The sequence below is a fragment of the Conger conger genome, chromosome 11 (genome assembly GCF_963514075.1).
Source record: "Conger conger chromosome 11, fConCon1.1, whole genome shotgun sequence".
Taxonomy (NCBI): domain Eukaryota; kingdom Metazoa; phylum Chordata; class Actinopteri; order Anguilliformes; family Congridae; genus Conger; species Conger conger.
The window spans coordinates 10,359,353-10,378,107 of record NC_083770.1 but is presented as its reverse complement, the minus strand read 5'-3'; positions in this window follow the sequence as shown (position 1 = coordinate 10,378,107).

The window sequence follows — 18,755 nt, the reverse complement described above, 5'->3', positions numbered from 1 at the left end:
TTTGAAAGGCAGCTGATAAAAGGGAATATTAAATGGTGTGTTTTATACACACCCACTGGCAGGAACTCGGGGAGAGGAAGAGAGAATGGAGTGGAAGAGAATAACTGCCAATGTATTCTTCTTCTTCTGTTCTTTCTCTGTGCAATACTGTGCATTCAGTCCTTAAGCACAAAAGAACAAAACATATTTTTGTGTATGTGTGTGTGTGTGTATTTGTTTGTGTGCGCACTGCATATTCTAATCACTACAAAAGATCCATTGTAAGAAGTCAACATTATTTGAATTCATCCGTTTCAAAAGCATTCTGAAAGTGTAAACACTCTGTGGCCTTTTGCGGTCCGCATGGGCAATATCCCGAAGTTCAGACAAATTATTTATGAAAGACCCAGAGCAGGAACAGGGACAGAGGAATACTGTTTTAAGTGTTTGGAGAGTGCGGTCGTTCCTGAGGGCGTGATGTGGGGTTACCACAGGGCAGAGAGTCCATGTGTCTGTCCTGTAACCAGTGCAGGAGCAGTGTCAGTTATCCAGTGCAAGAGCAGTGTCCGTTATTCAGTGCAGGAACCGTGTCCGTTATCCAGTGCAAGAGCAGTGTCCATTATCCAGTGCAAGAGCAGTGTCCGTTATTCAGTGCAAGAGCAGTGTCCGGTATTCAGTGCAAGAGCAGTGTCCATTATCCAGTGCAGGAGCAGTGTCCGTTATTCAGTGCAAGAGCAGTGTCAGCTATCCAGTGCAGGAGCAGTGTCCATTATCCAGTGCAAGAGCAGTGTCCATTATTCAGTGCAAGGGCAGTGTCCGGTATTCAGTGCAAGAGCAGTGTCCATTATCCAGTGCAGGAGCAGTGTCAGCTATCCAGTGCAAGAGCAGTGTCCATTATCCAGTGCAGGAGCAGTGTCCGTTATTCAGTGCAAGAGCAGTGTCAGCTATCCAGTGCAGGAGCAGTGTCCGTTATTCAGTGCAAGAGCAGTGTCAGCTATCCAGTGCAGGAGCAGTGTCAGCTATCCAGTGCAAGAGCAGTGTCCATTATCCAGTGCAAGAGCAGTGTCCGTTATCCAGTGCAAGAGCAGTGTCCATTATCCAGTGCAGGAGCAGTGTCCGTTATGTCGTGCAAAAAACAAACAAAAACAAAACCCAACAGTGTCAGTTATCCAGTGCAAAAACTGTGTCAGTTATCCAGTATAGGAGCAGTGTGAATTATCCAGTGCATGAGCAGTGTCTGTTCTTCAGTGCGGGAACAGTGTCAGTTATCCAGGAGGTTGCAGGTTCAATGTCAGGTCCTGTGCGGTGGTTCTCTGTTAACAGCAGCTGTCTCAGTGTAAAAATCCAGACTTTTAATGGGAAGTACAATAACCAGAGATTATCTTATGTGACAGTCATGGGAAAGAGCTGTTTTCTGAGATATCATGGCTGGTTTCAGGCTTACATAAGCAGATATATAATAAAATAAATAGGGAATCTCAAGCAAGTAAGGTGTCCTTATTAAAGGGGGAAATATTCTCAATTGAAAACCGGCTGAAACCAGACTGAATCCAGACAGAAACTTGACTGAACTTGACTTGCCTGAACCCGCAACCAATCTAGGATGAATCTCCAATGCAAACTTAAAAAGGCTGTCAGTCCCAACCCCTGTCACTCATTCTGTATTTACTTCTGTAATGAGAGGTTCAGAGTTCAATGATTCCCCAGCTTTTAGAGGTGAGGAGAGGACACACCCTATCAAGGCAAACTGTGACACAAAGCCCCAACAAAGCATAAATTACACTCTACACACTAGAACCTGTACGCTGTACCCTGTGCCCTACAAACTATGCAGTATCCTCTGTGCCCTACACACCACACTATACATTACATGCTACATAATGTGGTCAACACACTATAACCTGTTCCCTCTATACAATACCCTGTACCTCAAATATTAGATCCTATGCCATAAAAACAACACACTACACACTACACCCTGTTCTCCACATAATACAATATGCCATATGCCCTACATGCTGAACCCTATACTCTGTGCACTACACACTATTCACTACACACAGTACCATACACAGTGCACCATACACACTGTGCACTACCCACTATACACTACATCCTGTGCCATGCACACTACACCCTACACTCTGTGTGCTACACACTATACACTGCATCCTGTGCCATGCACACTACACCCTACACTCTGTGTGCTACACACTATACACTGCATCCTGTGCCATGCACACTACACCCTACACTCTGTGTGCTACACACTATACACTGCATCCTGTGCCATGCACACTACACCCTACACTGTGTGCTACACACTATACACTGCATCCTGTGCCATGCACACTCCAGCCTACACACCACACAGCAAATGCTCCAGGCGTGCCCATCCTTCTCTTCTAAGATGGCTGGACTTTAGCCAGAGTCTCACTCTCCCTGTGAAATACTGCCCGTGTGAGTCTGCTCTCATTATAATCACTCATGTTATAAATGTATTTCCAACTGAATGTTGTTACATAATGATGTGTAAAATAATGTTCAGGGCCACGGTGGCGCACAGCTAAAGTAACAGACCTTGAGGCATCAGTTTGTTACAGTTGCACACCGAGGACCGGGGTTCGATTCCCGGTCCTGTCAAAAGCTGAGTTCGGCCGGCTTTCATGGAGCGGCATAATTGGCTCGCTGCTCCAAGGGAGGGACTCAGCAGGGACTCAGCAGGGACTCAGCAGGGACTCAGCAGGGACTAGTGGGGATCGCCGCCTGCATGCACCGCGATGCGCCTCGGAATCACGGTCGCAGGCTGTGAGACGAGACGGCTTGAAGAAGGCGTGCTGTTCTCCCTCTGGGCCGCCGAAGGGATGGGGTCATAAGCAGTGTATCCCCAGCTAACACTAATTGGATTAGATAGGGTACAATTGGCTACCAAATTGGGAGAAAAATTCCCCAAATTGGGAATAAAAAATAAATAAATAAAGAAATAAAATAAAATAATGTCCAAAAACACTTAAATTATTGTCCAGGGTAAATGTTAATACTAAGTTCAGTGTTACTATGTGAATGTGTACTAATATGATACACACACACAGACATAGGGATAGGGATATGGGAACCATTACACACACACATACACACATGCACACACACACACACACACACACACATACACACACACACACAGGGATAGGGGAACCATTACACACAGGCACACACACACACTCATGCACACACACACACACACACACACACACACGCAAGGATGGAGCCATTACACATGAGGGACTATACTCACAGAAGAGGAAATGACTGGTGTAATTATGTGAACATAATTCACTCACCCTCACAGATGAGTCAGGGGATGTTAGAGCAGAGAAGCTGGCCCGCTGGGGAGAGAATCGCATATAAGAGCCCTGATCAGCCAACCACCAAGTACAGACCAAGGGCAGGCATCTCATTCACACACACGTACGCGCACACACACACACACACGGGCGCAGGCGCGTACACACACACACACACACACACACACACAGACACACACACACACACACACACACACACACACAGACACACACACACACACACACACAGACACACACACACACGCACACACAGACATACATACACGCATGCACACACACACATGCACAGGAGTGTACACACACACACACACACACACAGGGATAGGGGAACCATTACACACACGCATACACACACAGAGGCACGCACAGACATACATGCACACACACACCCACACACATGCACAGGCGCATACACACACGTGCGCACACACACGCACACGCACACGCACACATGCACAGGTGGATACACACACACACACCCACACAAATGGGCACGCACCCATTGGGCACGCATCCCTTGGAGCACACTCACAAACACAAACACAAATAGTATTGGGACCTCTCCCTCTTTCTCCTTCCCTCTCTCCCTCTCTATCTCTATCTCTCTCCCTCTCTCTCCCTCTCTATCTCTATCTCTCTCCCTCTCTCTTCCTCTCTATCTCTATCTCTCTCCCTCTCTCTCCCTCTCTATCTCTATCTCTCTCCCTCTCTCTTCCACTCTCTCTATCTCTCTCTCTCCCTCTCTCTCTATCTCTCTCTCTCCTTCCCTCTCTCTCTCTCTCTCTCGCCCTCTCTCTCCCTCTCTCCGCCCGTGTTCAGTAATGCGCTCAGAGATGCTGGGCGTTATTTATGTGGAAAGTGGGAGAGATTATTTTCACAGCGCATGAACATTCCGGGAGCTCGGGGTGAGGAGTGGAGACTGCAGCGGGCGTAAGGAGCTTGTGTCCGGTTATTAAACACTCCGGCCAAAGAGGCTTGTGCTTTAATTCTGCTGCGTCCCACCAAATCCATCAGCTCACATTAGATCAGCTGCACCAAAGGGCAGGCGAAACCTCTCTTTCGCTGAGTTGCTGATTCATTTAATCAATAAAGAGGGGCCTCAGGATGGGGATCAGGGCTGAGTGTGTGTGTGTGTGTGTGTGTGTGTGTGTGAGTGTGTGTGTGTGTTTGCAATCAGATTAGTGCTTTTCAGCTATTAAAAGAGAGGGAGAGATTTGTTTTTTCATTCCAGATTTGAGAGGAAGAACAGAGAAGTAAATAAACAGCAGGTCTGAGAAAGAGAGAGAGAGAGAGAAGGATAGTGTCTGTGTGTGTGTGAGAGAGTGTATGTGAGAGAGAGAGTGAGAAGGAGTGTATGTGATAGAGAGAGAGAGAAGGAGAGTGTATGTGTGTGTGTATGTGTGAGAGAAAGAGAGAGAGAGTGGGAGAGTGAGAGTGAGAAGGAGAGTGTATGTGATCGAGAGAGAGAGAGAGAGAAGGAGAGTGTGTGTGTGTGTGTGAGAGAAAGAGAGAGAGTGGGAGAGTGAGAGAGAGAAGGAGAGTGTATGTGATCGAGAGAGAGAGAGAGAGAGAAGGAGAGTGTATGTGTGTGTGTATGTGTGAGATAAAGAGAGAGAAAGAGACAGAAAAAGAGGTGGGCCTGGTACAGCGTTATGTAAAAATCTGACCGGTAGTTTTCCAGGTGGGTGAACCGAGAGCTGACTGAGGTGGGAAGAGAGTGCGGGGACTCCAGCTGTCTTTCACCTGGATGAGCCAATCTCACTCACCAGAGAGCATGCTGGGATTGCGTAGCAGCCCGTATGAACAGCACCACATACAGTCGATGATGTTTCCATAGCACTCATACGAGACTCTGGGGGAGACACCAAACACCTGAAGGTACACACAGGCGTTGGGTTGAGTTTGCGATCTCCTACTCTAACACCGAAAAAGAAAACTCAAACTTTATCAACGGCTGCCGGTTGCTTTCACCGGGTACACAGTTACAACTGCACTGACAGGAGTACGTGAGAAATCTGCAGGTTTTGGAGACGCTCAGGACAAACAATACATTTTAGAGAAGAAAAAGAAAAGGAAATATGCCTGGGGCTTCCGAGGCGAACCCGTTTCCACCCCAGGCCTGCGCGCAGCAGCGGAGCCGGGGAGATTTAAGATCCTCCGCCCGGGCCCCGCTCAGCGAGGCTCAGACCTTGGCAGGCTCAGCGGTAGTGAAATATTGGACTGGATTAATTTCATGCAGATTATGAAACCCCCTGGTCCCGCACGATAATCAGGCTGATTTCACTAGGCTTTCTCATGCTTCTTTAAGGCCGTAATTCTCTGTGAAAACGCATTACGTGCCTGCCGAGGCTCCTCCTATTGGCCTACGGGACGGCCAATCCCAGGGCCGGCACGGGGGTCACGCGTCTAATTCCGGGAATGAAAAAAAAAATCAGGGCTTGATTAGCATGCCTGTCACCTGACTCGGAGACGCAGGGGAAAGGAGCCTCGCTCTAAAGACATCAGAAACGTTTTCATCTTGAAAGAGCGATTGCTTTTTTTTCTGCGTCTGACGTGTTTGGCAAATTGGCCTCGGTTCCAGCCAGTTACACCACATGAGCGCAATTTATACCCAGAGAGCTTCCAGCCCGACCTCCTGTCAGACTGACACGGTGTTAAAATAAAAATAATATTTTTAAATGACACTAAAAGATGTAAAATATATACCTCTGGAGATCCTGGAGAGCTGGGCCTGAATTTCAGCGCAGCTGCCAGTTTGCCATTAAATCACAGGGGTTGTTTTTCTGTGTTATAAAGCAGCTATTCATGGGTAATTACATGGTTATGATTACAAACACAACTCAGAGGCACCGGAGAGACAGTACCTCGTGTGAAAGACTGAGAGAGAGAGAGAGAGGGAGAGAGGGAGGGAAGGAGGGAGAGAGAGAGAGGGAGGGAGGGAGGGAAGGAGGGAGAGAGAGAGAAAGAGAGAGGCGGAGAGAGAGTGAGAGAGAAGGAGAGAATGAGAGAGAGAGGGGAGAGAGGGAGGGGGAGAGAGTGAGAGAGAAGGAGAGAGGGAGGGAGAGAGAGAAAGAGAGAGAGGCGAGAGAGAAAGGGAGAGAGAGGGACAGAACGAGAGAGAGAGGGGAGAGAAAGAGGGAGAGGGAGAGAGTGAGAGAGAGGGAGAGAGGGAGGGAGAGAGAGGGGAGAGAGAAAGGGAGAGAGAGGGAGAGAGGGAGAGAGGGAGGGAGAGAGAGGGGAGAAAGGGAGAGAGAGGGAGAGAGCGAGAGAGGGAGGGGGAGAGAGTGAGAGAGAGGGGAGAGAGAGGGAAAGGGAGAGAGTGAGAGAGAGGGAGAGAGAGAACACTCATGAGAGATCAGGCAGAAGGGAATTGTACAACCTCTTTATAATGCATGAATATCCAATAAGGATCACTAGTAGATTTAAATTCCCTTCCCCTTTTAACAGTAATCCCTCCAACAACACAACCTACTTCCCTCCTACTATATTATTCCAACATTATCCAACACTGTTGATGTTTTGTTATGTTCTCGTGCTTGATACTGTTGGGGTTATTGTACAATCTGACTGTAATTCGTCTTTCCTGTCAGTTTAATGGCTGTAAATTGTTATCACTATTTTCTGTGTCATTGCTTTATGTTGTGTGCCGTGCAAATGTCCCAGAGCCTGGGAGGTGCTGACAGGAGTTTGGAGAGGCTGCTGACAGCCTGCCCCTCCACCCCCCCATCACCACCCCCAACGCCCCTCTCCCCTCACCCCTAACACCCCCCACCCCCTAACCCCCCGCCAACTCCAGTACACTGGGAGGCCTGTACAGATAGCAAGTCTGAAGCCTAGTGGCACTTTGATGAAGTGTGAACGACATAGAGAGGGGAACGGAGAGGGAGTCACACTACTGTGGTAAGAGTTCAGGCACAAAATGGCTGCCGTTGCATCACCCAGGTGGGTGCTGCGCATTGGTGGTGGTTGAGAGTTCACCCTCATCACTGTAAAACATTTTGAGTGTAAGAAAAGCACTACATAGTATATCTATGTATCTATTTATTTATCTATCTATCTACTGTATCTATCTATCTAGCTCAGCTGTTGTGGTTGAGACAGGCTTACAGCTGGGTTAAGCAAAGCAGTAGGGTAACCCACAACGGAGAGCTGGGAGCCATACATCCCCCCTCCGGCAGAAAACCTCCTGACCAGCAAGTTATCAAACACCACCAGGTGATCTGGCATGATGAGGTCACCACCCTGCCCCCGGATTCCATGACCTTAATTAACACAACCTCATCTCTGTCCAATCCAGGATTAGCTCCAATCAGCACTGTTTCACAACCTTCAGTGAGTGTTGAGCAAAGGCCCGGATCTACTACACACGTACCCTGGGCCCGGTTTAAAGCCATAGTTCGTACAAACTCACTAGAGACTATGGGTGGAGAAGCAGGAAGAGAGATACCCACTGGGTGATGGACTTGGTTTCCCCCACCAGTTTACACTCACGGCTGGCACATGCTCAGAATCCAAAGGTCCAGCCGTACGTAAACAATAATGAGTGCAGTAACGTGTGTAGTGCGGTTAACGGGCGCATTTAATCTGACTGCTGTCAATGTCAGTGCAAAACATGATATACAGGAAGTGCGTAATATACAGGAACCGTATTATAAGGAAGTGTGATATGCAGGAAGAGTAATATACAGGAAGTGTGATATACGGAAAATGTGTTACACAACATTATACAGGAAGTTTAATATATATACGAGATGTGTGATCTAGAGGGAGTGTGTTATATACAGGAAGTATAATTTATACAGGAAGTATTATATAAAGGAAGTTTGTTACATACAGGAAGTGAGACATACAAATGTGTCATATAAAGGGAGTGTAATATATAAGAAGTGTGTCACACACAGGAGGTGTGATATACAGAACGGCACTTTCGAAGAGTTCCCCTCACAGGCTACAGGTGGCATAATTAGCTTGTGTGGCTAAAACAGGCAGCGTCGCTAAAGTCTTTGTGCTCTATTTGGGGAGCGCTAATGGGGATGAGCAGCTCAGTGTTTCCATTTCGGCCCGCATGTCGTAGAGCAGGGGAGGGGGCTGCGTTTTATCGCTCGCTCTTTAGCGCGATGCGTGGGCCTCCCTGCAGCTCGTCCACCGCTTCTGGTGCCGGTTACACCGTGGATCATTAAGGCAATTAAGGGCAGCTTATCCACGAGCCAGACGCCGGGCATTAGCTGCTGGTACCTTTAATGAGGAAGCATCGGTCCGGCTCTAACAGGTTCACCTCAGAGAGGGAAGCCCTTTCCATGAGCATCTGAAACCAGGGCTAAATTTATCAGGCCCGGGATAGGCACTCAATTAGGAAGGCTAATGCCATATGTCTGAGTTACAAGTTTAGCACTCCCTGCTATGGGTGTTAGCTGTTGAGGGCAGTTACTAGTTGTTGAGGATGGTTCTTAGCTGACAAAGGTAGTTGTTGAGGGAGGTTGTTTGTTGTTGAGGGCAGTTGTTAGTTGTTTAGGGCAGTTGTTAGCTTTTGAGGACAGTTGTTAGTTGCTAAGTTAGGTTATTAGTTGTTAATGGGATTAAGGATGGCACTTTTATTAGTTACTGAGAGCCAAACAGATTTTTTTTCCCTGCTCAGTCACCTTGACCCTTTCAGTCCAAACTGAGACACTTGCAGTCCCTCCACTGGCTGGCCCAGCTGCAACAGCGCCCCCTGGTGCCAGAATGGAGAGGCCTGGGTCCTTCAACACAACTCTTTCTCACATATTGCCCTACTGTACTGCTCTCAGATCAGTACAGTCGACCAAAAGCTGGAGAGATCACATCCAAACACTGACCTGACCTCAGCAGTCACCTAGACAGACACTGAGGTCACAGCTTAGCCATATGTGGTCATTAATACTGAAGTGTGACTGCCCGGCACGTTGTCATTTTCTCTCGTTGTCAGACTGAAGTGATTAAATGCAGGTACTGAGTGAAAGCCCTTGAGCCGCGGAGATAAGAGCTGGTCCCCGAGATACGACGGACAATCTGAGGAACAGAGACATCCCTCTGTCCACCCTGCCGTCCGCTTCCCCATCTGGATTTAACCTTTATTAATATCTGATTCAATCTGCCAACACGGCGAAGTTCTGGAGTAATTTGGCAGGACGGAAAGGTTACACTGTCTCCGAGTTATGGAAATAGAATCGTGAGATTGCCATCTTTACCTTCTGAGTAGAAATGCATTATTGCTCCGGTAACCACGGAGACAAACCACGCCGTGCTGCACAGATACATTAACATGCATTAATACGCTGTCCTCATAAAACATGTCCTCGCACGGTGATATTACAGAAACACTCCGGCACCCCTGGGCCCGGCGTGTTTATATTACAGCACTGAATTCATAATAAGACACTGCTTTAATAACAGCTACAGCTGCTTTGCCACGCACACTCAGACACACACACACATACAAACACACACACACACACACACACACACACTCAGACAGACACACACACACACACACACACACACTCAGACACACACACACAGACAGACAGACACACACACACAGACAGAAACACACACACACACACACAGACTCAGACACAAACACACACAGATACAAACACAAAAACACACACGCATACACACACAGACAGACACACACATACACACACACACTCAGACACACACACATACAAACACACACAGATAAACACACATACAAACACAAACAAACACACAGACACACACACAGACATGCACACACACAGATACACACACACAGACACACAGGCCTGCGAACACATACACACACACGCACACACACAGATACACACACACGCACACACACAAACACAAAAACACACATACAAACACAAACACACAGACACACACACCTGCGAATACAGACACACACACAGACAGACACACACACACGCACGCACACAAATGCACACACATTGCACAGACATATTCATTGTAGGTATGTACTTCTTGATTGAGAGGACTCTCTCTCCAGCCCAGCATTGTGGAGTCAGGACCATGTACGGACGACAGACAGACACCATGTCCAAATTAAAAGATACACACCTTCAGCCCACAGACACAGGAGGAACTCACCCAGAGAGCCGAGAAGTAACAGAACAGGATATTTCCCACAGCAGTGGAAACCGCTGTTTCCCGAAGCGGTTGTGCGCAGAAACGCGCGGCCTACAAACTCACTAAAGCCAGCGACACACACACAGCACAGCCCGACACGTACGGGTCGAATTAGATCCCTTTTTCCAGAACCAAAGAGACCGCTCACTTCTCACAGCAGGACATCTGGAGGATAATGTTGGTCAGATCTGAAAGTAGGGCAGAACATTTTTTAAATTAGCAACATGTTTTGATTAGTCTGTTCTCTTTCATGCGTTGGAGAAGGGGGAGTGCGGTCTGGTTCCAATGCAGGCAGTAAGTGAAAACAGAGCAGATCCTGCATTCCAAACCAGCATGTAACAATACGACCAAACTGCTGTGCCTGCTAAATCCACCCCCCATTATCTCTCGAGTGGCTAATAAATACAATCAGCATGTTGCCGTGGGATCAAAATGCATTTGCATCATATGCAGCCTCTTCTATGTGCTTTACTGGACGTATGCCTACACAGGGTAACTGATTATTTTAAGTGTTATTACAACATGTTTTTCAGCTTCAGAATGGAACAGACAGCTCTGTACTGTAAATGTTCACTGACGCACCAGGACAATATGCTCTCCAGTCAATAAGCTGCTCCGGAACTATGTTTCAGATTAGGGTCTGAAGCAGGAACTGTGTTTCAGATCAGAATTAGAATGCGTGCATACACACACACACACACACACACACACACACATACACACACACTCACACACACACACACATACACACACACTCACACACATGCATGCAGGCACACACACTCACACACACTAAAACGCATGGACGCACACACACACTCACACACACGCTCACATGCATGCATTCACACATACACACACACACATACATACACATTAAAATGCATGGATGTACACACTTACACACACACACACCTACATGCACACTCACACTCATACACACTCGCACACACACACCTACATGCACAAACACACTCATACACACTCGCACACACACACCTACATGCACAAACACACTCATACACACACAAACCTACATGCACAAACGCTTACACACACACACACACACACACACACACACACACACACACACACAGCATCAAACACGCAGAGAGCAGCAGTCTCAGTCACACTGCCCATAGTAAGCAGCAGAGAGCCTATAGTATGTGTGAATTCATGAGTGCATCACGCAGAGAGGACACAGACCCCTGCAGGGACAGGCCAGCCATGTTTCCCAGCATGCTCTCTGTCCTTAAATCACAAGCTGAAGCAGGGAGCAGAAATGCATGGATACTCCCAAATTGGGCCACGCCTCCCCCTCACCTCCCCTGAGGCCAGTGTGTCAGACCACCCTCCCTGGCAGGATCCCCGCTGTCTCTCCACTTGATAAAAAGTGTGTCTAACACGGAGCCGAGAGGCGGAAAAAGTGAAAGAGACAGAGCGAGAAAGACAGGCGGGGAGACAGAAAGAGGAAGAGTTTCTCCCTCACGGTGAGGAGCAGTCAAAAATCGTTCAGCAGGAGTCAGATATCTCTTCAGCTGCATACCCCGTCGGTTCCGTAAAAACAACAAACAAAAGCCGTCAGCTTCGCTGGGGAGGGACCGACCCCACTGTTCTGATCCGCAGATCTTATGAATGTGTTTGTGTCTAATACGTGCCGAGCCGGTGGGGGGTTCACAGAGTCTGTCCTCCTGACAGTTACGCCCTTTCCGACCGACGCTAACCAACTGCATCCCGCTTGCTATACAGCACACCCATTCCACCAAGGCATTCACGTTTTCCATTTTTCCAGTTGAGCCAGTTTGCTTACGGCCTGTTAAATGGCTGATTTAACAGATCAGTTATGTCCCTGTGTGCTAGACCAGTATTCCCCACCAGGGCTGCTTTTAGAGACCCAGATGTTTCTCCCGCTAACAGCTAAAGCATTAAAACACTGAAGCTCTTTAGCTGGGATTCAGAGAGGCGTCCATTTTAACACAGCCTGGGGCATGAACCCTAATGTTACCCCTGGGGGCGCTGTGCCTGCAGGTGTGCCCCCTGTCCACACCCCCAGTGTGGACATGTGAAGATATCTGTCTTCTCCCAGTTATTTTACCAATATCTGCACCAAATAAGACATTTTCAACCTTGACATTAGCTGGTGAAACACTGCCCACTTTTAGTAGTGCTAAATCAGAGAGCGCTTTCATAAAGTCAATTAAAAATGAAGCACACAAGGAACAAAACCAGAGAGCACATTCATAAAGCACATTACTAAAACATGGAGCACACAGAGAACATGAATGTATGAATATATAATTCTGCTAAACCCATCTAACACCCCAACATTCACTACTAGGGCTCCCAATTGGTCTCCCAATTGGATTTCCTCACCCTTTGGATCATGGGATGTGACATGCAGCCAATCAAAGTGCCACAAAGAGCCCAAACATATTTCTCTAGGTGCGCCTGAGCTCGGGGTTTTGGCCCAGGAACACCACAGCTCAGATTCCCCATCTGCACTTACTACAGGGAGGGAAAAAATCTGTTTTATAAACTTTTAAAATGTATTTGATTGAGATATAATTCATTGCGGGTTTTCCTTGGAACAGTTTAACTCTAGTGTAAGGAATTTTCCAAAAAAGGGGTTTAGTGGTTTTTGGTGCTTGTGTTGTGAGTATGTGGGAATGGTGGGGGGGGTTGTTGGGGGGTTAGGGGAGGGGGGAGAGTGTTTAATCACAGGCCAGGTCTGCAGCTGGTCCTGCAGTAGCGGGCTGTAATGCATTACAGGACTGTTAAAGCCAGATTTTCCACAACTGAGAACAAAGCGAGGACAGTTAGCGGGAGGACAGCCTGTGCTTGTTGCTAATGTGTTTTAAAAGTTGCTGTGGCTAAGTTGCTGTGGCTAATTGGGAACAGATCAGCAGTGCATTCTATTTCAGGGTGTAGGGGGGGGGGGGCGGATAGGGGTGGGAGGCATTTAGGGGTTCTGGATTTCTGTTCAGGGTTAAATGGAAACCAAATGCTGGGATACAGATTATGAGCTGATAAACCAATACTTCAGTGTTTAGGGATTTTTACCACACTCCTGTCAAATACTATAGAATTAGACAGAGTTTGTCTTCTTTACAAGACTTGGATGCAGTTCTTGCCTTGGTCACGGCCTGCAGTACAACTTTTACATAACTGGAAACATTTTAAATTCTGATCTCCGTGGCCTCCTCACTTTTTATCACATTTAGAAACCACTTTTAAGAAACAAACAGCATCTTGTCTACATTAAAAAGAGTCTAAATATGTCTGCTGACATGGACTTACAGTGGGCTTCCCTGTAGAGACAAGAACATTATGACATTATGAACACTGTGCAAAGGTTTAAGACAAGTACCTATTAAAATACTGTTAAAACACCAAGATACACATGGCATTATCCGCATTTACTAAATTAATTTGGTGATTATATGTTTTGAAAGCACTCAGCACATTTCAGTAAATTAGTAACTGAGTCGTGTTTGATGTGTTTTGGCAGATGTGGCCAACTGTTGCATGTTAGTGAAACAGCACTGCAACCCATTACACACACACATACACAGTGAGCACACATAAAGACACACAATACTGCACAATGATGTGGCAGTGAAGGGGATATTCATTCTCTGTCTGATGATGAAAAGGTATTCATCAGAAAGAGCTGCTCAAGGTCATTAAGGCTAAAAGGTTAGCGCCAATGTTCACAGTGAACCCAGCCTCATGGTGCTATAGAGCCCAGTCACATGGTCCAACACAGCCAAGTCACATGGTCCAATACAGACAAGTCACATGGTCCAATATAGCCCAGTCAAATGGTGCTATAGAGCCCAGTCACATGGTCTAATACAGCCAAGTCACATGGTCCAATACAGCCAAGTCACATGGTCCAATATAGCCCAGTCAAATGGTGCTATAGAGCCCAGTCACATGGTCTAATACAGCCAAGTCACATGGTCCAATACAGCCAAGTCACATGGTGCTATAGAGCCCAGTCACATGGTGATAGTGCCCACTCACATGGCCAAATACAGCCCAGCCACATGGTCTAATACAGCCCGGTCACATGATCCAATACAGCCCAGCCACATTGTCCAATAGAGCCTTATTGTCCCATTTTATTGTCCAAATAACATTGCGCTATGGATCCCATCCTTCTGCCCAACGTATACAATCCGACAATAACTAAATGCAAAACATCTTTACATTTGGAAGGATTCACAGCCTCAATTCAACACATGTTCTATGGGAGCTGAAAATAATCAACCCTCAGTCTGAGACAAACCCCACTGCACATGTGCTGCTGACTCCTCATGAGGAGAGTAATGAGAGGACTGCATGAGAAACAGGCAGCAGCCCCCACTCTTCCCAGCGTGGGCTTGATAACGTGGATGTGTGGTATGGTCTTTGGACCAGAGACAATAAAAACAAATCTTTGGAAAATCTGCAAACATAATAAAAGCAAACAGCTGTCACCATGCATCCAGTCTGGTTGGAATTAAACACTTCATTCCTCAGCTCTGTGGTGCTTTTAATGATGTAATATCATTATTAGTTCCTGATTACTATTCGACCAAATAGGGCTAAAACAATATACATTACCTCAGACAATGTCCTGATGCATTGTGGGAGAGCTGCAGCACAGTGTCCTGGTGCATTGTCAGAGGACTGGTGCACCGATTTTGTAGTCAGTATAGAGCAGAGCAGCAAGTCTCCAGTTTAATATCTGTTATTCAGAGATTAACATCAACATCTATTTACATCTGAATTATAATCAATTCAGACATAAATAGAATATAACTCAAATCTCATTGCAGAGATCCTGGGACTCTAACTCTAACCCTAAACCTAACCCTCTGAAACCCTTGGTTCTGAAACACAGTGAGTCTCTGCCATCAAACACAGCGAGTCTCTGCTCTGAAACACAGTGAGTCTCTGCTCTGAAACACATTGAGTCTCTGCTCTGAAACACAGGGAGTCTCTGCTCTGAAACACAGTGAGTCTCTGCTCTGAAACACATTGAGTCTCTGCTCTGAAACACAGGGAGTCTCTGCTCTGAAACACAGGGAGTCTCTGCTCTGAAACACAGTGAGTCTCTGCTCTGAAACACATTGAGTCTCTGCTCTGAAACACAGGGAGTCTCTGCTCTGAAACACATTGAGTCTCTGCTCTGAAACACAGGGAGTCTCTGCTTTGAAACACAGCGAGTCTCTGCTCTGAAACACAGCGAGTCTCTGCTCTGAAACACAGTGAGTCTCTGCTCTGAACCACAGTGAGTCTCTGCTTTGAAACACAGCGAGTCTCTGCTCTGAACTACAGGGAGTCTCTGCTCTGAAACACAGGGAGTCTCTGCTCTGAAACACAGGGAGTCTCTGCTCTGAAACACAGCGAGTCTCTGCTCTGAAACACATTGAGTCTCTGCTCTGAAACACAGGGAGTCTCTGCTCTGAAACACAGTGAGTCTCTGCTCTGAAACACATTGAGTCTCTGCTCTGAAACACAGCAAGTCTCTGCTCTGAAACACAGGGAGTCTCTGCTCTGAAACACAGGGAGTCTCTGCCCTGAAACACAGCGAGTCTCTGCCTTGAAACTGCTGTAGGCAACAGAACAGCAAAGAAAAATGACAAGCTTTATTTTCTGAACCATGCATTCTCACAATATCTTCTCTATGAACAAAGTTATGATTTAACTTTGTTAACGGCTATTTCCCTTCAAGAAGCATAGCGATGCTCATCAAACAAATGCAAACATCACTACTGCCATGAGGCAAAGCTGGTGCTTTCACGTAGGCCTGGTCTGACTACGCCCCTCTAGAAAGCAGGTCAGCAGTTTGCCTTTAAACTGACTGTAGATTAATATATTACTTCTGAATTTCACATATTAAATTAATCGTATCATAGCCATTGCTTGTTTTTTGTCGATTGCGTAATTAAAATCCACACAACGCAGAGCAGGGTGGAGGCACCGTGTTTGTCCTTCGTGGCGAGCAAGACAATCACGATCAAATAAATAGATTCAGGATTAAAGAAAATGCAAATTTTCTCATTGTCTAGAGGAAATTAAAGAATGAGCCTGGCTGCTTATTCTTTATCAGCATATAAAATTAATGAATTCACCCTCGGAATTTACATTTACAGAGAAATCTTTTTATCTTACAAAGTCTATAATAACATGGAGTTCCTTGTAATTCAAAATGCACACACAGAGAAAGAGAGAGGGAAAGAGAAAGAGAGAGAGAGTGAGAGAGGGAGAGAGAGAAAGAGAGAGAGAGCCTCAGGGCAATGATAAATATTATTCCTTCAAACAATAAAGCCATTTGTGTGGGTATTGGAAGAAGAAATAACTGAATGCGTGTATATTTATGAGTCAGTCGTTGGTGATAATATTTAAAAAGTGGGCCCCAGGAGAGCTGGCTGTAAGACTCCTCCTCACCAATAGGGGGAGATATGGGGCAGTGAGCATGATATTGACCCACTGCACAGGAAACAGCCTGCCATAATCACACACAGTCACACAGTGACTGTTAACAGATCCAAGCTACAAAATGAGCAAGCATCAAACCTATTTCTGATTGACAGCCTTTAGAGAGGGTTGGGTATGAGGCTGAGGAATGAGGGCGGGGTCTGCGTTTCGTTTCCAACCGCAACCTGGAGAGGATTCAGCACCAACAGAGGAGAGCTCATAAATAATTCAGCAGCTTCAGGACAGCGAATCAAAGCACAGTCGAATAGAGTGTTTTACACTTCTGACAGATCTGGGCCAGAACTTAAGAATCTACACTGTCTGGCAGGGGAAAGGGGGGCGGGGGGTCTGTCCTGTGGACGGGGTGAGGGCGGCCCAGTCGACCGGGCGTGGTCAGTCCTGTTTGGGGAGTGGGGTCTGTCCTGTGGAGGGGGTGAGGTCGGTCCAGTCGACCGGGCGCGGTCAGTCCTGTTTGGGGAGTGGGGTCTGTCCTATCAGGAAGCAGCATCAGTGCTGCACTCATGAGCTATTCCCCGTCCACGAGTGGGGCATATAAGTATCTCCCTGCTCAGGTAAAGAGCAGTAACTCTGCAGACAGACCCAGTATCCGTGACTGAAGCTGAACGGGGGACAGGTTTAAAAGGGTGCATGAGCGTGCACCGCCGCGTGAGAGATGTCCTTTCCTGTTGAGTGGCTTTCAGACGAGTGGATGTGTTTTTAACGACCAAACGCTGCGCCGTGTGTCCACTGCGCACTCACTGTGCTTCAATTACCCTGAGATCTGGCATCAGGAATTAACCCTGTGTGTGTGTGTGTGTGTGTGTGTGTGTGTGTGTGTGCGTGTGTGCGTGTTTGCGCGTGTGCGTGTGTGTGTGTGTGCGTGTGTTTATATGTGTGTGTGTGTGAGTGTATGTATATGAGTGTGTGTGTGTGTGTGTATATGTGTGTGTGTGTGTGTGTGTGTGCGTGTGTGTGTGTGCGTGTGTGTGTGTGTGTGTATATGTGTGTGTGTGTATATGTGTGTGTGTGTGTGTGTGTATATATGTGTGTGTGTGTGTGTGTGTGTATATGTGTGTGTGTGTGTGTGTGTGTGTGTGCGTGTGTGTGTGAGTGTATGTGTGTGAGTGTATGTATATGAGTGTGTGTGTGTGTGTGTGTGTGTGTGTGTGTGTGCGTGTGTTCATGTCTTATGATTAATTGATGGCATATGTCATGATAGTTGTGTTTTCATTGTCTGTGAATGAAGCCAGCTATATGTAACTGAAACTGAAACTTTCAACATTGGATAGCTCAAGACTGCACAATTCAAAACATTTTTGACAAAACCCCATTATTTTGGAAGATTAAATGCATTACTGGTGTTGATCTTGTGCTAATAGATAGATAGATAGATAGCGTTGCTAACAAAAATACTAGTAAGTAGCTAGCTATGAGAGTTAGTTAGCAACTGAGGTGCATTGGCCTAGCACAGGATTGTACAATATGAAAGCTTATGTGCTTTCATATTGTACATATCACAATGGCTAGCTGTTCAGTCACATTACAAGCGTAGTGACCATGGTAACTATGGCGATATTCCTTTCTTGAAATTCAATGCTGTTTGTTGTCATGAAAATAGCTCGCCAACTCACACAAATCAAAGGTGCTGGCCTTCCTCAAAATCACATGTGGACATCATCCTCGGTGAACTCCATTTCGTTGAGGTTATCTTTATCCTTTAAAATGAAACGCATTTAACTGCCAGTGTTTTAATTCGAATAGCTCTGCATAAACTAGCGCGGGAATGGCATAATC